Genomic DNA, 23,551 nt, shown 5'->3' with positions numbered 1-23,551 from the left:
GAGAGGAGAGGAGAGGAGAGGAGAGGAGAGGAGAGGAGAGGAGAGGAGAGGAGAGGAGAGGAGAGGAGAGGAGAGGAGAGGAGAGGAGAGGAGAGGAGAGGAGAGGAGAGGAGAGGAGAGGAGAGATACTCATAAACTATCCAGTCTAGTTCTTTATTGCACGCAGGCTGCCCTGCTACTGTCTGGAGCCTGATTTAACATGTGCTCCACTTATCTAAAGCAACTTACAGTAAATGCATTTATCTTAACATAGCTAGGTGAGAAACCCACATAGTCGTAGTAAATACATTTTTCCTCTACGGAAGTTATGAGCAAAGTCAGTGCTAATAGGAATAGACAGTGCTGAGACGTCTTATTTAAGATACTCTTTGAAGAGGCAGGGTTTCAGTTGTATTCAGAAAATGGGCAGGGACTCTGCTGTCCTAGCTTCAGGGGGAAGCTCATTCCACCATTGGAGTGCCAGGACAGATAAAAGCTTTGACTGGGCTCCGTAGGGGTGGGACGGCCAAGAGACCAGAGGTGGCAGAACGGAGTGCTCGGGTTGGGGTGTAGGGTTTGAGCATAGCCTGAAGGTAGGGAGGGGCAGTTCCCCTTGCTGCTCAGTAGGCAAGCACCATGGTACTACTACAACAAAGTACTACTGTGTTCTGCTTAGAATCTTGTGTATTACATGTAAACGGAATTCATTAGCAGTGAGACAGCACTGAACTCATAAACAGTATAAATTGTGTACCAGGTGTGCGTGCGTTTGTGCGTGTGGGTGCGTGCGATGGCTAATCCCACGCCTCACTTGTTCTTCTGATTGTATTACAATACAATAATCTGCTCTATACACTACTCTCATCAGAGATTACCACATAATCTCTTTGGCATGAATGTGTGTATGCAAAACTTTGATTCATGCTCAGGAAAACTTTGTCACATCCCCACACCATATGGGCACCTTATTTTATGCAAAATCTCATACAACCTGCTCAGTCCTTTTGTAGAGCGAGGAGCTTTCTAAAACCACCAGCCCAGTTAAAATGTTTCAAACAGCAAAGTCGTAAACCCTATTACTTGTTAATGGACGGGACATACCAGCTCATGTTACTCTCAGACTCACACACACACCAGCTCACATTCCTCATGCATAGAACCCTCATTAGCCACATATGTACTGAGTCCCTGTGATGATTTACACACGTTGCCTCGGTCGCCGCAGGTCATGCTGTACTCATGGACAGAACTGAGGCAGCTGTGTGTGTGTGTGTGCGTGTGTGCGTATCAGTGGAGGCTGCTGAGGGGAGAACGTCAAACACCTATTTTTCAATGGCAATTGATGAGACAATAACTGACTAAATCAGGGCTATTCAACTGGTGGCCCGCGGGCCAAAACCAGCCCGTTTATTAACTTAGACTGGCCCTTTGATCAATTCTGAACATGAATAAAAGAACTGCAAAAAATTCCCTGCCAAAATCCGACATTCAGTGCCAAAATGACAAGCACTATGATGGTTGTCTATTGTGTGGTTTCTAGTTGTTTTTAGTGGTTTCTTGCGCCCATGTGGCATGTTGATTATTTTGGCTCTAGCGTTTGAACAGTTTAAGCTACAAAATATTATGACCCCATTCCTGAATGCTCACGAGGACTCGTTAGAAGGGAAGGTGACAAAAAAAATCACCTAATGACTAAGGGAAATTAATTCAATGCATACTTCCTTCAGACTGGAATTTGGCATTGCCTGATTTGACATACAGTGAGCTCCAAAAGTATTGGGACAGTGACTCTTTTGTTATTGTTTTGCTCTGTAGTCCAGCACTTTGAATTTGAAATTATACAATGACTATGAGGTTAAATAGCAGACTGTCAGCTTTAATTTGAGGTTATTGTCATCTATATTGGGTGAGCCGTTCAGAAATACAGCTCTTTTTGTACATAGTCCCACCATTTTAGGGGACCAAAATATCATACCCCCCAAAAATGATAACCTCCCCTGTTATTATAATGGTGAGAGGTTAGCATGTCTTGGGGGTATGATAGTTTTCAGATGATTTTAAAATGACCTAATTACTCTTAAGAAGCTTTTAATAGTTGTTTAAATTAAAATAAATAATGGTGAGCAAGCACCTTTTTCTTTTCAATGATGATTAAAATAATTGGTTGCACCTTGACTCAGGTTGGTTGACCTCCTCCACTTCTTTCCTAATTACTTTTAGCAACCTTTCATTTTAAGAAAAGTGCTTTATTGATGTGTGTTCATTGCTTTTTTATACAGTTCTTCTTTTATACAGTTTTCCACATAATCACATGTGGAAAATGTCCGGCCCCTCTGCAATTAACCTTTTTTACATCTGGCCCCAGTAAGAATATAGTTGAATAGCCCTGGACTAAATAGACCCTGAAAAAAACTATAATTAAACAAAAATTATTTTTCATTTCAGTTGACGAAAACCAGACGAGACTAGATTATCTCTGTGACTAAGGGACAGATCGAAATGTACTGAGAGGGAGGGGCTGGTCCAACTCAAGGTGTCATTTAAAAAGAATGCACCCTCCTCCCCAAAGTTACAAATATTTTCACATGACCCTCCCCTTGTACTGTAAAATAAATGGAACACCCTCCCCCCTAATAGAATTAACTCAAAATAATGTTTACGACCACAAATAACAATAACTGTAGCGACCCTGTGTTTACCTTGCACTAACATAAATAACATTAGCATGTCTACTTCTGCTACGCTTTACAGTAAAGCAATGGAAACAATCAAGCATTTCAGAAAAATGCTAAAAATAGCCCACGTTAACATATGTAGCTTAAGAAACAAGGTTCATGAAATCAATAATTTGCTAGTAACAGATGACATTCATATTCTGACAATCTCTGAAATTCACTTAGATAATACCTTTGATGATACAGTGGTAGCAATACATGGTTATAACATCTATAGAAAATACAGAAATGCCAAAGGTGGAGGTGTTGCCGTTTATATTCAGAACCACATTCCAGTAAAGCTTAGAGAGGATCTCATGTTAAATACTGTTGAAGTAATTTGACTACAGGTTCATCTGCCTCACCTATAGCCCATTCTGGTGGGAAGCTGCTACAGATCACAAAGTGCTAACAGGCAGTATCTGGATAACGTGTGAAATGCTTGCTCATGTATGTGATATCAACAGAGAGGTATATTTTCTGGGTGATTTAAATATTGACTGACTTTCATCAGGCTGCCCACTCAAGAGAAAGCTTCAAACTGTAACTAGTGCCTGCAACCTGGTTCAGGTTATCAGTCAACCTACCAGGGTAGCTACAATCAGCACAGGAATTAAATCATCAACATGTATTGATCACATCTTTACTAATGCTGCAGAAATGTGCTTTAAAGCAGTATCCAAATGCATCGGATGTAGTGATCACAATATAGTAGCCATATCTAAGAAAACCAAAGTTCCAAAGGCTGGGCCTAATATGGTGTATAAGAGGTCATACAATACGTTTTGTAGTGATTCCTATGTTGTTGATGTAAATAATATTTGTTGGTCTGTGGTTGGTAATAAAAAAATATATATATATTTCACCTTTATTTAACCAGGTAAGCCAGTTGAGAACAAGTTCTCATTTACAACTGCGACCTGGCCAAGATAAAGCAAAGCAGTGCGATAAAAACAACAACACAGAGTTACATATGGGGTAAAAAAAACATAAGGTCATAAAATACAACAGAAAATATATATACAGTGTGTGCAAATGTAGCAAGTTATGGAGGTAAGGCAATAAATAGGCTATAGTGCAAAATAATTACAATTAGTATTAACACTGGAATGCTAGATGTGCAAGAGATTATGTGCAAATAGAGATACTGGGGTGCAAAAGAGCAAAATAAATAACAATATAGGGATGAGGTAGTTGGGTGGGCTAATTTCAGATGGGCTGTGTACATGTGCAGTGATCGGTAAGGTGCTCTGACAACTGATGCTTAAAGTTAGTGAGGGAGATAAGAGTCTCCAGCTTCAGAGATTTTTGCAATTCGTTCCAGTCATTGGCAGCAGAGAACTGGAAGGAATGGCGGCCAAAGGAGGTGTTGGCTTTGGGAATGACCAGTGAGATATACCTGCTGGAGCGCAGACTACGGGTGGGTGCTGCTATGGTGACCAATGAGCTAAGATAAGGCGGGGATTTGCCTAGCAGTGATTTATAGATGGCCTGGAGCCAGTGGGTTTGACGACGAACATGTAGTGAGGACCAGCCAACAAGAGCGTACAGGTCACAGTGGTGGGTAGTGTATGGGGCTTTGGAGACAAAACGGATGGCACTGTGATAGACTACATCCAATTTGCTGAGTAGAGTGTTGGAGGCTGTTTTGTAAATGACATCGCCGAAGTCAAGGATCGGTAGGATAGCCAGTTTTACGAGGGCATGTTTGGCAGCATGAGTGAAGGAGGCTTTGTTGCGAAATAGGAAGCCGATTCTAGATTTAACTTTGGATTGGAGATTCTTAATGTGAGTCTGGAAGGAGAGTTTACAGTCTAACCAGACACCTAGGTATTTGTAGTTGTCCACATACTCTAGGTCAGACCCGTCGAGAGTGGTGATTCTAGTCGGGTGGGCGGGTGCCAGCAGCGTTCGATTGAAGAGCATGCATTTAGTTTTACTAGTGTTTAAGAGCAGTTGGAGGCTACTGAAGGAGTGTTGTATGGCATTGAAGCTCGTTTGGAGGTTTGTTAACACAGTGTCCAAAGAAGGGCCAGATGTATACAAAATGGTGTCGTCTGCGTAGAGGTGGATCTGAGAGTCACCAGCAGCAAGAGCGACATCATTGATATACACGGAGAAAAGAGTCGGCCCAAGAATTGAACCCTGTGGCACCCCCATAGAGACTGCCATAGGTCCAGACAACAGGCCCTCCGATTTCACATATTGAACTCTATCTGAGAAGTAGTTGGTGAACCAGGCGAGGCAGTCATTTGAGAAACCAAGGCTATTTATGGTTGCTCCTCAAGGTAATGAGGAGCAACCAGACACATTTATGAAATTGCTTATCCCAGTTACTAATAAGCATGCACCCATTAAGAAAATGACTGTAAAAACTGTTAAATCCCAGTGGATTGAAGAGGAATTGAAAAATGGTATGGTTGAGCGGGATGAGGCAAAAGGAATGGCAAATAAGTCTGGCTGCACAACCGATTGGCAAACGTACTACAAATTCATTGAATCAGATGGCTCATTCATCACAAAACCCACTGATATTGCCAACTACTTTAATGATTTTTGCATTGGCAAGAAGAGCGAACTTAGGCATGACATGCCAGCACAAACACTGACACTACATCCAAGTATAACTGATCAAATTATGAAAGAAGGAATGGGCTACAAGACCATCGCCAAGCAGCTTGGTAAGAAGGTGGACAACAGTTGGTGCGATTATTCGCAAATGGAAGAAACACAAAATAACTGTCAATCTCCCTCAGCCTGGGGCTCCATGCAAGATCTCACCTCGTGGAGTTGCAATGATCATGAGAACGGTGAGGAATCAGCCCAGAACTACACAGGAGGATCTTGTCAATGATCTCAAGGCTGCTGGGACCATAGTCACCAAGAAAACAATTGGTAACACACTACGCCGTGAAGGACTGAAATCCTGCAGCGCCTGCAAGGTCCCCCTGCTCAAGAAAGCACATATACAGGCCCGTCTGAAGTTTGCCAATGAACATATGAATGATTCAGAGGAGAACTGGGTGAAAGTGTTGTGGTCAGATGAGACCAAAATCGAGCTCTTTGGCATCAACTCAACTCGCCGTGTTTGGAGGAGGAGGAATGCTGCCTATGACCCCAAGAACACCATCCCCACCGTCAAACATGGAGGTTAAAGCATTATGTTTTGGGGGGGTTTTTCTGCTAAGGGGACAGGACAACTTCATCGCATCAAAGGGACGATGGACGGGGCCATGTACCGTCAAATCCTGGGTGAGAACCTCCTTCCCTCAGCCAGGGCATTGAAAATGGGTCGTGGATGGGTATTCCAGCATGACAATGACCCAAAACACACGGCCAAGGCAACAAAGGAGTGGCTCAAGAAGAAGCACATTAAGGTCCTGGAGTGGCCTAGCCAGTCTCCAGACCTTAATCCCATAGAAAATCTGTAGAGGGAGCTGAAGGTTCGAGTTGCCAAACATCAGGCTCGAAACCTTAATGACTTGGAGAAGATCTGCAAAGTGGAGTGGGACAAAATTCCTCCTGAGATGTGTGCAAACCTGGTGGCCAACTACAAGAAACGTCTGACCTCTGTGATTGCCAACAAGGGTTTTTCCACCAAGTACTAAATCATGTTTTGCAGAGGGGTCAAATACTTATTTCCCTCATTAAAATGCAAATCAATTTATAACATTTTTGACATGCGTTTTTTCTGGATTTTTTTGTTGTTATTCTGTCTCTCACTGTTCAAATAAACATACCATTAAAATTATAGAATGATCATGTCTTTGTCAGTGGGCAAACGTACAAAATCAGCAGGGGATCAAATACTTTTTTCCCTCACTGTATCTTCAATCTAAGCCTAATAGAATGTGTGTTCCCTCAGGTCTAGAGGGAAGCAAAAGTAATTCCGCTACCCAAGAATAGTAAAGCCCCCTTACTGGCTCAAATAGCTGACCAATCAGCCTGTTACTAACCCTTAGTAAACTTTTGGAAAAAAAATTGTGTTTGACCAGATACAATGCTATTTTACTGTAAACAAATTGACAACAGACTTTCAGCACACTTATAGGGAAGGACATTCAACAAGCACAGCAATTACACAAATAACTGGTTGAGAGAAATTTATAATACAAATATTGTGGGGGCTGTTTTGTTAGACTTCAGTGTGGCTTTTGACATTATCGATCATAGTCTGCTGCTGGAAAAATGTAGTGTTATGGCTTTACACCCCCTGCTATATTCTGGATAAAAAGTTGTTACCTGTCTAACAAAACACAAAGGGTGTTGTTTAATGGAAGCCTCTCCAACATCATCCAGGTAGAATCCGGAATTCCCCAGGGCAGCTGTTTAAGCCCCTTCCTTTTTTCAAACTTTACTAACGACATGCCACTGGCTTTGAGTAAAGCCAGTGTGTCTATGTATGCGGATGACTCAACACTATAAACGTCAGCTGCTACAGCGACTGAAATGACTGCAACACTTAACAAAGAGCTACAGTTAGTTTCTGAATGGGTGGCAAGGAATAAGTTAGTCCTAAATATTTCAAAAACTAAAGGCATTGTATTTGGGACAAATAATTCACTAAACCGTAAACCTCAACTAAATCTTGTAATGAATAATGTGGAAATTGAGCAAGTTGAGGAGACTAAACTGCTTGGAGTAACCCTGGATTGTAAACTGTCATGATCAAAACATGTTGATACAACAGTAGCTAAGATGGGGAGAAGTCTGTCCATAATAAAGCGCTGCTCTGCCTTCTTGACAACACTGTCAACAAGGCAGGTCCTACAGGCCCTAGTTTTGTCACACCTGGACTACTGTTCAGTCGTGTGGTCAGGTGCCACAAAGAGAGACTTAGGAAAATTGCAATCGTCTCAGAACAGGGCAGCGCGGCTGGCCCTTAAATGTATACGGAGAGCTAACATTATTGATATGCATGTCAATCTCTCATGGCTCAAAGTGGAGGAGAGACTGACTTCATCACTACTTGTTTTTGTTAGAGGTGTTGACATGCACTGAGCTGTCTGTTTAAACTAGTAGTACACAGCTCGGACACTCATGCATACCCCACAAGACATGCCACCAGAGGTCTCTTCACAATCCCCAAGTCCAGCAGCTAATGGGGATCCCTAATAAAATACAAAATACAAATAAGCGTGGATATGGACTTTGCCACTTCAGCATGCTTTTGTGGCACAGTCAATGCCACGCAGGGCTACGGATCAGAAGGTTGAGGTTTCACCGGCCACCACAGACGAGCTCACTCTCCCTGCCTGTTTCATTACTCTACGATCATAGCCAGCTGCAAACAATGATCAGCTAGGGGAAATCAGATTTTTCAACATTTTGATGCCATAAAATAAAATATATGCAACAATTTTTCCACCAACAGGTTTCTGTGCCAATGCACCATACAACCAATAAACAAAGCATATTGACTTCGGGAACTTCAATATCATGGTTTGTGTTTTCAACACCACAATAAATAGACTATGTAAATCTCAACAAACAGAAAATACATCCCTCTCTACTTTGTAGGCTTCCCAGTATTGAAGGCTTGGCTTGACAATCTCCGAATGTCATTTAACTTGTTGATGTTTTGTAACAGATGTCTCTTTCCATTCATCAATTTCCCACTGCACAGTTTGGATGGATTGATTGATTTTATTTGTCAGTAAAAAAAAAAAGTTTAAACACAAATACTTTTTAAAGTAACCGGGATTGCACAATAAAGTCGGGGACGTATTTCCATTGTGGTCCCTTTTTTTATTTACGTAAATACATATACAATTACATACAGTTGAAGTCGGAAGTTTACATACACCTTAGCCAAATACATTTAAACTCAGTTTTTCACAATTCCTGACATTTAATCTGAGTAAAAATTCCCTGTTTTAGGTCAGTTAGGATCACCACTTTATTTTAAGAATGTGAAATGTCAGAATAATAGTAGAGAGAATTATTTATTTCAGCATTCATTTCTTTCATCACATTCCCAGTGGGTCAGAAGTTTACATACACTCAATTAGTATTTGGTAGCATTGCCTTTAAATTGTTTAACTTGGGTCAAACGTTTCGGTTAGCCTTCCACAAGCTTCCCACAATAAGTTGGGTGAATTTTGGCCCATTCCTCCTGACAGAGCTGGTGTAACTGAGTCAGGTTTGTAGGCCTCCTTGCTCGCACATGCTTTTTCAGTTCTGCCCACAAATGTTCTATACGATTGAGGTCAGGGCTTTATGATGGCCACTCCAATACCTTGACTTTGTTGTCCTTAAGCCATTTTGCCACAACTTTGGAAGTATGCTTGGGGTCATTGTTCATTTGGAAGACCCATTTGCAACCAAGCTTTAACTTCCTGACTGATGTCTTCAGATGTTGCTTCAATATATCCACATAATTTTCCTTCTTCATGATGCCATCTATTTTGTGAAGTGCACCAGTCCCTCCTGCAGCGAAGCACCCTCACAGCATGATGCTGCCACCCCCATACTTCACGGTTGGGATGGTGTTCTTCGGCTTGCAAGGAACCCCCTTTTTCCTCCAAACATAACGATGGTCATTATGGCCAAACAGTTCTATTTTTGTTTCATCAGACCAGAGGATATTTCTCCAAAAAGTAAGATCTTTGTCTCCATGTGCAGTTGCAAACCTTAGTCTGGCTTTTTTAAGGCGGTTTTGGAGCAGTGGCTTCTTCCTTGCTGAGCGGCCTTTCAGGTTATGTCGATATAGGACTCGTTTTACTGTGGATATAGATACTTTTGTACCTGTTTCCTCCAGCATCTTCACAAGGTCCTTTGCTGTTGTTCTGGGATTGATTTGCACGTTTCGCACCAAAGTACGTTCATCTCTAGGAGACAGTACGTGTCCCCTTCCTGAGCGGTATGACGGCTGTGTGGTCCCATGGTGTTTATACTTGCGTACTATTGTTTGTACAGATGAACGTGGTACCTTCAGGCGTTTGGAAATTGCTCCCAAGGATGTACCAGACTTGTGGAGGTCTACAAAAGAATTTATGAGGTCTTGGCTGATTTCTTTTGATTTTCCCATGATGACAAGCAAAGAGGCACTGAGTTTGAAGGTAGGCCTTGAAATACATCCACAGGTACACCTCCAATTGACTCAAATTATGTAAATTAGCCTACCAGAAGCTTCTAAAGCCATGACATCATTTTCTGGAATTTTCCAAGCTGTTTAAAGGCACAGTCAACTTAGTGTATGTAAACTTCTGATCCACTGGAATTGTGATACAGTGAATTATAAGTGAAATAATCTGTCTGTAAACAATTGTTGGAAAAATTACTTGTGTCATGCACAAAGTAGAAAACTATAGTTTGATAAAAAGAAATTTGTGGAGTGGTTGAAAAACAAGTTTTAATGACTCCAACCTAAGTGTATGTAAACTTCCGACTTCAACTGTAGATACAGAAATTACAAAAACACTATTCCTTGTGTTTCGATGTGTAGCATATGCAGAACTTTATATATATATATACAGTGAGGGAAAAAAGTATTTGATCCCCTGCTGATTTTGTACGTTTGCCCACTGACAAAGACATGATCAGTCTATAATTTTAATGGTAGATTTATTTGAACAGTGAGAGACAGAATAACAACAAAAAAATCCATAAAAACGCATGTCAAAAATGTTATGAATTGATTTGCATTTTAATGAGGGAAATAAGTATTTGACCCCTCTGCGAAAAATGACTTAGTCCTTGGTGGCAAAACCCTTGTTGGCAATCACAGAGGTCAGACGTTTCTTGTAGTTGCCCACCAGGTTTTCACACATCTCAGGAGGGATTTTGTCCCACTCCTCTTTGCAGATCTTCTCCAAGTCATTAAGGTTTCGGGGCTGACGTTTGGCAACTCAAACCTTCAGCTCCCTCCACAGATTTTCTATGGGATTAAGGTCTGGAGACTGGCTAGGCCACTCCAGGACCTTAATGTGCTTTTTTCTTGAGCCACTCCTTTGTTGCCTTGGCCGTGTGTTTTGGGTTATTGTCATGCTGGAATACCCATCCACGACCCATTTTCAATGTCCTGGCTGAGGGATGGAGGTTCTCACCCAAGATTTGACGGTACATGGCCCCGTCCATCATCCCTTTGATGCGGTGAAGTTGCCCTGTCCCCTTAGCAGAAAAACACCCCCAAAGCATAATGTTTCCACCTCCATGTTTTCCGGTGGGGATGGTGTTCTTGGGGTCATAGGCAGCATTCCTTCTCCTCCAAACACGGCGAGTTGAGTTGATGCCAAAGAGCTCTATTTTGGTCTCATCTGACCACAACACTTTCACCCAGTTCTCCTCTGAATCATTCAGATGTTCATTGGCAAACTTCAGACGGGCCTGTATATGTGTTTCTTGAGCAGGGGGACCTTGCGGGCGCTGCAGGATTTCAGTCCTTCACGGCGTAGTGTGTTACCAATTGTTTTCTTGGTGACTATGGTCCCAGCTCCCTTGAGATCATTGACAAGATCCTCCCGTGTAGTTCTGGGCTGATTCCTCACCATTCTCATGATCATTGCAACTCCACGAGGTGAGATCTTGCATGGAGCCTCAGGCCGAGGGAGATTGACAGTTATTTTGTGTTTCTTCCATTTGCGAATAATCGCACCAACTGTTGTCACCTTCTCACCAAGCTGCTTGGCGATGGTCTTGTAGCCCATTCCAGCCTTGTGTAGGTCTACAATATTGTCCCTGACATCCTTGGAGAGCTATTTTGTCTTGGCCATGGTGGAGAGTTTGGAATCTGATTGATTGATTGCTTCTGTGGACAGGTGTCTTTTATACAGGTAACAAGCTGAGATTAGGAGCACTCCCTTTAAGAGTGTGCTCCTAATCTCAGCTCGTTACCTGTATAAAAGACACCTGGGTGCCAGAAATCTTTCTGATTGAGAGGGGTTCAAATACTTATTTCCCTCATTAAAATGCAAATCAATTTATAACATTTTTGACATGCGTTTTTCTGGATTATTTTGTTGTTATTCTGTCTCTCACTGTTCAAATAAACCTACCATTAAAATTATAGACTGATCATTTCTTTGTCAGTGGGCAAGCGTACAAAATCAGCAGGGGATCAAATACTTTTTTCCCTCACTGTATGTATATATATATATATATATTGGCTACTTTCCTAAAACAATAACGGTCCACTTCACGGTTAAACTGTCAGAGATTTGAGCACTAAATGTATCAGGGCATTGCATGCAAAGACCTATAGGCGTAGCTGTCCACTGTATAATATTCATATTTTCATATATATATATATATATATATATATATATATATATATATATATATATATATATATATATATATATGTATACACACACACACAAAGGAAGAGAAGCTTAGGCCTAACCCCAGAAATAAATATACAGTGCATTCGGAAAGTATTCAGACCACTTCACTTTTTCCACATTTTGAATACATTACAGCAGAATTCTAATATCGATAAAAAAATTCCCTCATCAATCTACACACAATACCTCAGCGTTTTTTGCTAATTTATTAAAAATGAAAAAATGAAATTCATTATTTACCTACAGTACCAGTCAAAAGTTTAGACACACCTACTCATTCAAAGGTTTTTCTTTATTTTTACTATTTTCTACATTGTAGAATAATAGTGAAGATATCAAAACTATGAAATAACACATATGGAATAATGTAGTAACCAAAATTTTTTTAAACAAATCTAAATATATTTTTTATTTGAGATTCTTCAAATAGCCACCCTTTGCCTTGATGACAGCTTTGCACACTCTTGGCATTCTCTCAACCAGCTTCAACTGAAATGCTTTTCCAACAGTCTTGAAGGAGTTCCCACATATGCTTAGCACTTGTTGACTGCTTTTCCTTCACTCTGCCGTCCGACTCATCTCAAACCATCTCAATTGGGTTGAGGTCGGGGGATTGTGGAGGCCAGGTCATCTATCACTCTCCTTCTTGGTAAAATAGCCCTTACCCAGCCTGGAGGTGTGTTGGGTCATTGTCCTGTTGAAAAACAAATGATAGTCCCACTAAGCCCAAACCAGATGGGATGGCGTGTCGCTGCAGAATGCTGTGGTAGCCATGCTGGTTAAGCGTGCCTTGAAATATAAATAAATCACAGACAGTGTCACCAGCAAATCACCCCCACACCAAAACACCTCCTCCTCCATGCTTTACTGTGGGAACTACACATGCAGAGATCATCCGTTCACCCACACCGCGTCTCACAAAGACACGGCGGTTGGAACCAAAAATACAAAAAAACATATTTCCACTGGTCTAATGTCCATTGCTTGTGTTTCTTGGCCCAAGCAGGTCTCTTCTTCTTGTTGGTGTCCTTTAGTAGTGGTTTCTTTGCAGCAATTCGACCATGAAGGCCTGATTCACACAGTCTACTCTGAACAGTTGATGTTGACATGTGTCTGTTACTTGAACTCTGTGAAGCATTTATTTGGGCTGCAGTTTCTGAGGCTGGTAACTCTAATGAACTTATCCTCTGCAGCAGAGGTAATTCTGGGTCTTCCATTCCTGTGGTGGTCCTCATGAGAGCCAGTTTCACCATAGCGCTTGATGGTTTTTGTGACTCCACTTGAAGAACATGGCACCATCCCTACGGTGAAGCATGGTTGTGGCAGCATCATGCTGTGGGGATGTTTTTCAGCGGTAGCGACTGGGAGTCAGGAACGAGGGAAAGATGAAAAGAGCAAAGTACAGAGAGATCCTTGATGAAAACCTGCTCCAGAGCGCTCAGAACCTCAGACTGGGGCGAAGGTTCCCCTTCCAACAGGACAATGACCCTAAGCACACAGCCAAGACAACGCAGGAGTGGCTTCGGGACAAGTCTCTGAATGTCCTTTAGTGGCCCAGCCGGAGCCCGGACTTGAACCTGTTTGAACATCTCTAGCGAGACCTGAAAATAGCTGTGCAGCACTAAATGTCTAAAAACCTGTTTTTGCTTTGTCATCATGGGGTATTGTGTGTAGATTGATGAGGGGAAAACCAATTTGATCAATTTTAGAATAAGGCTGTAAGGTAACAAAATGTGGAAAAAGTGAAGGGGTCTGAATACTTTCCAAATGCACTGTATGCCGGTGACATGCTATGACACCAACATGTATTTATTTATGTCAGATGGCTACTGCGTTTACAGATACAGATATAGACGTACAGAAAGAGGGTAATTCGTAAATTTTCTATCCCTAATATTTTGTATAAAGATAAGCATTATATTGTTAGATTATAGGTGTAACTCTGGTGGGCCTGAAACAGTCTTCCTCACCTCAAGTTCAACTGTTGGAGTCAGTTGGAGCCCCGGGGTGCACTGCCTTCATATCATAGGCCTGCAGTAGCTAAAGCTTAATAATAACCACACCCTACCAAACCTTCACAAACGTTTCTAAGCTTTATTAGGGTAATATCAAAAGGAAGTCAAGCCATTGTTTGACTACCCTCCCCTGTGCCCCCCCCAAAAAACACACAACCCTCCCCAAATAAAAAATATAACTTTGACAACCCTCCCCTATTTTGAACCACCAGTAAATTTCGATCTGTCCCTAAAATCTGACTAGTAAATTGACTGGACAAGAGTTTTTGGAGAAATGGAACTGTTTCCAATCTGGCAGCAACACATCATTGATGTAAATAAGGCACACACCATACTCTCCTGGTGGTACAAGCTCCCAGTAGAAAAAGGGGCAACGTTTGGAGCCACTTTACTTATCTTTTTATGGGGCCTGCTGCTGTAATGAGCGAGCCACTCTCTCTCCCTCTCCCCCAATGTGAGCTCCGGGAGAGATAAAAAAAAGGCTTCTGATTTTATTACATTTCAAAATCCAATCACTGGAAACACAAACCTTAGATGCAAATACTGTTGTTCTCAGTTTTCTGTCGGTGTATGTTTTATTTGTCATCTCTTAATATTGAGCTCATATAGCAACTATTTTACAACCAAGATATTTGATATGCCTTTAAGATACAAAGCGCGAAATGCGGAATTACGCATCCGCCATTGTGAGTGATTTTTATTTGTTTTATTGTATTTTATTAGGATCCCCATTAGCAGATGCCAATGGTGAAAGCTAGTCTTACTGGGGACAGACACAACAGAAAAGACATTACAGACAAAATACTTTACAATTTACAGAAATGAAAAACATTAACGCCTTCCGAGTGGCGCAGTGGTCTATGTCGTAGCCGGCCGCGACCGGGAGACCCATGGGGCGGCGCACAATTGACCCAGCGTTGTCTAGAGTAGGGGAGGGAATGGCCGGCAGGGATGTAGCTCAGTTGGTAGAGTTTGGCGTTTGCAACGCCAGGGTTGTGGGTTCGATTCCCACGGGGGGTATGAAAAAATAAAATAATGTATGCACTCACTAACTGTAAGTCGCTCTGGATAAGAGCGTCTGCTAAATGACTAAAATGTAGTGTGTGATTGGGCGTATGTGTGCATCTATCAATTACACACACAAAAAGTAGGTCACGTTGGGGAGAGGCAGTGAGGTGTTGCTTTATTTGTTTTTTGAAACCAGGTTTGCTGTTCACTTGCGCTATATAAGATTGAAGGGAGTTCCATGCAATCATGGCTCTGTATAATACTGTACGTTTCCTTGAAATTGATCTGGAATGGGGACTGTGAAAAGGTGGCATGTCTGGTGGGGTAAGTGTGAGTGTCAGTGCTGTGTGTAAATTGACTATGCAAACAATTTGGAATTACCAACACATTCATGTTTCTAATTATATAAAAACAACAATCGATGCAGTCAGAGTGCATAGGGTAGCAGGCTACAACTGCAACATTTTGTTTAGGACATTTACTGTTAGATTAATACATGACTAGTAGCAGTGGGTATTATATTTAGTCTTAGCGATCTAGCTAATGTGTTTTGAGTTTTCACTTCCTCTTGGTGAATTAGACCCAAAATAAATTAGCCTATGATATTAGAGCACATAAAGATGCAGGTAAATTCAACTCTATTGAACAACAAAATTCAGAAAATTCTGGAGCCCTATTTTAACAGTAAAATAGAACAACAATATCCTATTGTCAACCCACAATTCATGACTATCACTGGATTAGGTTGCACTTGCACATAAAAGTATATTGCATTCCTGCTTGGACATGTTAGATGAAACAACATACATTATGTATTCAATAACACAAGGGTTGTGGGTTCGATTCCCACGGGGGGCCAGTATGGAAAATGTATGCACTCACTAATTGTAAGTCGCTCTGGATAAGAGTGTCTGCTAAAGGACTAAAATGTCAATTGGATCACTAAAAAATACAACTTTCTGGTGTTCAACCTTCCCAAGTTCTCTCATGTCACCCCGCTCCTCCGCACACTCCACTGGCTTCCAGTTGAGGCTCGCATCTACTACAAGACCATGGTGCTTGCCTACGGAGCTGTGAGGGGAACGGCACCTCTTTACCTTCAGGCTCTGATCAGACCCTACACCCAAACGAGGGCACTACTTTCATCCACCTCTGGCCTGCTAGCCCCCCTACCTCTACGGAAGCACAGTTCCCGCTCAGCCCAGTCAAAGCTATTCGCTGCTCTGGCACCCCAATGGTGGAACAAGCTCCCCCACGACGCCAGGACAGCGGAGTCACTGACCACCTTCCGGAGACACTTGAAACCCTACCTTCCGGAGACACTTGAAACCCTACCTCTTTAAGGAATACCTGGAATAGTATAAAAGTAATACTTCTACCCCACCCCCCAATAAAAAATAAAAAAAGTGGTTGTCCCACTGGCTATCATAAGTTGAATGCACCAATTTGTAAGTCGCTCTGGATAAGAGTGTCTGCTAAATGACGTAAATGTAAATGAATAGCCTACCATCTCAGTAGTCCATTACACAGTCTACAGCACTGTGAATGACTTTATAAGGTGATTACAAATGTTTTCTATTGCGTGATGCCGAGGGGGGGAAATGGTGCTACCAAATCATGGGCTGGTGCCACCAACTTCAGATGTTAGCGGCACTAGTGCCACCAGGAGAAATGTTAGTCTGGAGACGTGTGATTTTCTATCTGCTGCTGAGTAATGTGTTCTTCTGCCAATTTGGCTGTTGGGAAGAGAATCATGCGATATGTTGTTATTACATTTACATTTTAGTCATTTAGCAGACGCTCTTATCCAGAACGACTTACATTTTCATACTGGCCCCCCGTGGGAATCGAACCCACAACCCTGGCGTTGCAAACGCCATGCTCTACCAACTGAGCTACTGGGGGCCGTTATGTAGAAATATATGTTGACAAGGCTATGTATGTTTGAGCACATGGAAGTCAGTGATTTATGTTTACTATAGGTTAGAGGCAATACAAATGTGATGTGACTCAAATGTGACTAAAATGAAAGGACGTTTAGTTGACTAAAATGGCCCACTGTTTTCGTCATTTTGACAATAACTAGACTAAATTATTATTCAAATGACAAAAATGTGACTAAGACATAATTCTATTTTTGGCTAAATCTAAAAAATGGTGCCAAAATTAACACTTCTTCAAGGCAAAGTGATCTAGTGAGTGCAGCTTTCTCCTCCCTTATTCCCCTCTGGGGGAATCATACCATTGTAAGACTATAGATTGCCCCTGAAATAATCAGAGATATGCCTGTACTTGCGGAAACAGCAGAAGTCTAGCACACTTGCTGTGAGTGAAGCCTGCCACATCAGAGATGAGGGCTAATGTGTCACAGCAGGTGAAAGTGGCATGATGTGATCCAGATCCTTGGACAAGGCCTAATTAAAGGCTTTGTTCTAACTTTTTAATTATTACTGAACTAATGTAATGTTCCTCCCTATAATATACATATAATATCATGCTTTCTGGGCATCAGAAATATTGGCAAGGCAACAAGAAGAAAGTCAGTGGATATTCTAGCACATTCTACATATGAAACATTTGAAATAACGTCACATCATGTCTTGTCATGCATTGAAGCAACCCCCCAGTTTCTTTCCCTCTTGTCTTGATGATAACCGAAGCGCGCTAGCTCTCCTCCGGTTGGTGCTGAGACAGCGCTCATCTCAGCATCCTTTCTTCCGATAAACCGCTGATCAAGGAAATCGTTGCACATTTATGCACCATCTTATATATTGACACACATCTTACAGAAAACAGCCAAGCGGTGTGAATTATCAGCAAAATATCATATCGAATATATTTGACCATCATCGGCAATGATTGTAGCCTTTTACGTAACAAAAGTGATTATTGCACTGCATAGGCTATGGAAAACTTCACAATCAGACGTGTGCTCTCCTCACATCGCTGTATCATTTTCATCGCAATGGTGTGGCGACATACCGAGATTTATCAGCAATATGTGTGGTAAATTGTATTCTACAGTATGGATCGCTATCCCTATCCACATCACATCCCCTACTACCCCAAATTCGTCTAGCCTACTTGATATATAGGGCAGTGCTGGAATAACTAAATGTAAACTGTTTCAGAGTAGGCTACAATCTGTAGTGTTCACTATCCATCCATTCTTCTAGAATACATCATTCAATCATAAATCAAAGGCAACAGATGGATTGTCTGTATGGATAAAAGCGAAAGCGCACTATGGAGACGCACTTACCTTATTCTAGGCTACTTAATGTGGTCCATTTGACGCTGTCCATCACACGCAAATAGCGTCAGCCTTCCCCGCATAGTTTAATTTGGGCGTTAAATGCCGATTTTAGTTATGAATGAAACCGCACGCGATAAGACACACCCACAGCCCGCTCCTGAAAACACCACGTGACGAAGACGGCGAAGATGTGAGATGGAACAGACACTGGTGGTCCGTGCACTTTTACGCGAGGCGCGTGGGAATAATGTATTCTATTCATAATAGCCCTCGCACAAAGATGTAAAACAAAGATTTTGATATCATTGTTTTATTGATTTAATGATATCATTGATCTTCTTTTGCTAAACGAAAAACACAGATCAGCAAGCACAGTCAGTGAGATTTGCAGGTGAAATATTTTTGATAGTTCATTTCATTACCTGTCTTGATTACTCATGACACACCTATAACGGAGGTAATTAATGCCCGTGATAATATCATAACCATGATAGAAAGTTCATGAACCAATTGAGATGTTGCATATATTCACCTCATGCAGTTTCGTCTTATACCCACATGGTGGTATTGTTGCACCATAGCGCAATTGTGGACCGGCCAACAACACTTGAATTGAGGTCCAGTTTACTTTCTATAAAACGATAAGATGGCTTACACAGAACACTGCTACGTCTTGACCTCACAACAATCTCAGTATGAATGGGAACTGTAATCCATATGAATTTGAGATACTTCAACATCTGTGTTGACTAGTCAAGGGCCAGGCTCGTTCCTGATAGGGTCCGTGCTATTTGGGATCCTTGGGACGTCCATAAACCGTTGAAGTTGAAATGTAAAATGCTTACTGTAATGGTTAAGGTTAAGGTTAAGGTTAAGGTTAAGGTTAAGGTTATGGATATGGTTATGGTTAAGGTTAAGGTTAAGGTTAAGGTTAGGGTTTAGGGTAGGGAGAATCCTAACTTGCAATTCAGATGAATTTGTTGTCATTTATTGATGTCAATGGGGGACTAGGCCAAGGTTTATTCTGTTTGCTCAACGACAGCACTTTTTTACGAAAGCCAAAGGATGTGTCGCTCCAAAACCTTTACCTGAACAATGGGAACACATACTGAGCAAAAAGATAAAAGCAACATTTAAAGTGTTGTTCCCATGTTTCATGAACTGAAATAAAATGTCCCAGAAATGTTCCATAAGCACAAAAAGCTTATTTCTCTAAAATGTTGTGCACAAATTTGTTAGTGATCATTTCTCCTTTGCCATGATAATCCTTCCACCTGACAGGTGTGGCATATCAAGCAGTTGATTAAAGCATAATCATTGCATAGATGCACCTTGTGCTGGGGACAATAAAAAGCTACTCTAAAATGTGCAGTTTTGTCACACAACACAATGCCATAGATGTCTCAAGTTTTGAGGGAGCGTGCCATTGGCATGCTAACTGCAGGAATGTCCACCAGAGCTGTTGCCAGATAATTGAATGTTCATTTCTCTACCATTTCTCTATGTCGTTTTAGAGAATTTGGCAGTACGTCCAACCAGCCTCACAACCGCAGACCACGTGTAACCAAGCCAGCCCAGGACCTCCACATCCGGCTTCTTCACCTGCGGGATCGTCTGAGACCAGCCACCCGGACAGCTGATGAAACTGAGGAATATTTCTGTATGTAATAAAGCCCTTTTGTGGGGGAAAACGCATTCTGATTGGCTGGGCCTGGCTCCCAAGTGGTCTGGTGGTCACACCAGATACTGACTGGTTTTCTGATCCCCGCCTTACCTTGTTTTAAAGGTATCTGTGACAAAGATGCATATCTGGATTCCCAGTCATGTGAAATCCATATATTAGGGCCTATTTTATTTATTTTAATTGACTGATTTTCTTATATGAACTGTAACTCAGTAAAATCGTTGAAATTGATGCATGTTGCATTTATATTTTTGTTCAGCATAAAACACTGGAAGAATAAAAATGTTATGTTTAGACTGTATGGAAATTAGTTTAAATATAGCAACAACTGTGAATCTCAATTCTGCAAATAGCACATCCTTCGTATTCAATCAAAGCTTCCTACGCTTCACACAGGCTGGATGAAAACACCCACAGTAGAAATGTTTTGCCTACACACTGGGTTTAAAGGGATAGTTCATCCCCAAATCAATGATCATGAGAGAGTTTTTAGACCACTTCTGAGGCATAAAAATGTCTGAGGGGATTGTTTGTAACTAGTTTTTTATGTCATGCATGACGTTCTAAAAGGACATCTAAATTACACATATTACACATTAATTGTTTCATGAGTGACCAAAACCAGGACATTGTGTGGAAATATGAAGCGGGAGAGATAAAGAGAGTGCACAGGACTGTTTAGTAAGAGTGTTGGGAAAGAACTTCCTCCCTCTCTCAGAATGGTGACTTTGGGCACACGCAGTCACATCTCACTTCCTGTTGTTGATCAATCAGTCATGCATTCAGGGAATTGGCTTGTCTGCCAGTCAGCAGAGTTTCCTGTGGATGTTTGGCTGTCAAGTCATCATCAGTCATAAGTCATACATTCAGATACCATGCAATAATCATGTTTTGTGTGCGTGCGTGTGTGAGTGTGTGTGTGAGAGTTCCTCTGTGTTGGTGTAAATGTGTGGGTTGTATTTGTGGGCATGCCGTCTGTTTCACCAGTAGATCATGTGACTCAGAACAGATGGTTGACCCAAAAGCAATGTATAAAAATATATCCCCCCCAAAAAGAAAAAGAAAAGGACTTCTGTACCTTCATCCCAAAATAACTCGAACAACGATGCTATAACTCAACAAAGGGCTGCCAAATTCAGTCTATTTTCAGATCTTCCATAGAAAGAAAGCCATTCCTTCACTCATATACTTTCCTCAACATGGCTTAAGAACTGGAAGTTCAGGAGTTTACAGTGCATTCGGAAAGTATTCAGACCACTTGACTTTTTCCACATTTTGTTACGGTACAGCCTTATTCTAAAATTGATTAAATAAATAAAAAATCCACACTATACCCCATAATGACAAAGCAAAAACAGGTTTTTATACATTTGAGCAAATGTATAAAATAAAACAATAAAATAATACCTTATTTACATAAGTATTCAGACCCTTTGCTTTGAGAGTCAAAAATTGAGCTCATGTGCATCCTGTTTCAATTGATCATCCTTGAGATGTTTCTACAACTTGATTGGAGTCCACCTGTGGTAAATTCAATTGACTGGACATGATTTGGAAAGGCCCACAAATGTCTATATAAGGTCCCACAGTAGACAGTGCATGTCAGAGCAAAAACCAAGCCATGAGGTTGAAGGAATTGTCTGTAAAGCTCAGAGACAGGATTATGTCGAGGCACAGATCTAGGGAAGGCTACCAAAAACTGTCTGCAGCATTGAAGGTCCCCAAGAACACAGTGGCCTCCATCATTCTTAAATTGAAGAAGTTTGGAACCACCCAGACTCTTCCTAGAGCTGGCTGCCAGGCCAAACTGAGCAATTGCTGGAGAAGGGCCTTGGTCAGGGAGGTGACCAAGAACCCGATGGTCACTCTTACAGAGCTTCAGAGTTTCTTTGTGGAGATGGGAGAACCTTCCAGAAGGACAACCATCTCTACATCACTCCACCAATCAGGCCTTTATGGTAGAGTGGCCAGACGGAAGCCACTCCTCAGTAAAAGGCACATGACAGCCCGCTTGGAGTTTGCCAAAAGGCACCTAAAGGACTCTCAGACCATGAGAAACAAGATTCTCTGGTCTGATGAAACCAAGATTTAACTATTTGGCCTGAATGCTAAGCGTCACGTCTGGAGGAAACCTGGCACCATCCGTACGGTGAAGCATGGTGGTGGCAGCATCATGCTGTGGGGATGTTTTTCAGCGGCAGGGACTGGGAGAAGTGTCAGGATCTAGGGAAAGATGAACGGAGCAAAGTACAGACAGATCCTTGATGAAAACCTGCTCCAGAGTGCTCAGGACCTCAGACTGGGGTGAAGGTTCACCTTCCAACAGGACAATGACCCTAAGCGCACAGCCAGACAATGCAGGAGTGGCTTCGGGACAAGTCTCTGAATGTCCTTGAGTGGCCCAGCCAGAGCCCGGACTTGAACCCGATCGAACATCTCTGGAGAGACCTGAAAATAGCTTTGCAGTGATGCTCCCCATCCAACCTGACAGAGCTTGAGAGGATCTGCAGAAAAGAATGGGAGAAACTCCCCAAATACAGATGTGCCAAGCTTGTAGCGTCATACCCAATAATTATCGAGGCTGTAGCCGCTGCCAAAGGTGCTTCAACAAAGTACTGAGTAAAGGGTCTGAATACTTATGTAAATGTGATATTGAAGTTTTTTCTTTTTGAATAATTTGCAAAAATGTCTAAAAACCTGTTTTCACTTTGTCATTATGGGGTATGTGTGTAGGTTGATGAGGGGGAAAAACAATTTAATGAATTTTAGAATAACGCTGTAACGTAACAAAATGTGGAAAAAGTCAAGGGGTCTGAATACTTTCCGAATGCACTGTACACGTGTTTAATGACTTACAGGACGGGATGAATAGACAGAGTTCTGGCTATAGACAATACTATCGAATGGCAGGTTACTACTTTTCTTTCTAGGAATTGCAGAATATACTAAAGAAAACAATCATATAGCCTACATAAATGTCTATGTTAGAAATACTGTCTGTCTGACCACCCGCCTTATACAAACAAAATTCCTTGAAAAGTCAGCTCAGCATTCTGGAATTCCGAGGAGAGAGGGGTAACATTCCAGACTGGTGAGACATTGGGAAAACTGTGCCGGGAAAGGCCACAAAGGGGGGAAGCCAGGAAAGGCCACGGAGGGGGGAGGAGGAATGTGAGGACGGAGGGTAAATTTGGAGAGGAGAGGAGGAATTTGGAGTGTGTTCCATGTCTTCTGACGTCAATGTAACATCCCTGCTGTCATGCTCCAGGGAACAGGACATCCTGCGGGTCGGGGTTCATCCCAACAGTCTAAACTGGCTTCCTCTCCTCGTCTCCTTTACTTCATCTGCACTGATCTGGAAACATTGGGGGGATGAAAGCAATAGAGTATAATGGGGAAAATGTCTCGTTGGGGTCTACTTTCATCTATCCTGGGTTGCTAGATCAGTACAGATGCAGGGAATGAGAGGAGAAGAGGAAGCCACTTTGGAATATTGGGATTGTTCTTGTTGGTGTCTTGCTGGAATCTTGCTGGATTCCATGGAGGACATGGATTCCTCCACATGAGGCTAGACATAGAACCTCCAAAAAATTGAACCTATTATCAGCTAC

The sequence above is a fragment of the Coregonus lavaretus genome, assembly GCF_964263955.1.
Source record: "Coregonus lavaretus genome assembly, chromosome: 23".
Taxonomy (NCBI): domain Eukaryota; kingdom Metazoa; phylum Chordata; class Actinopteri; order Salmoniformes; family Salmonidae; genus Coregonus; species Coregonus lavaretus.
The sequence above is the reverse complement of the archived record's forward strand: the minus strand, read 5'-3'. Positions refer to the sequence as shown.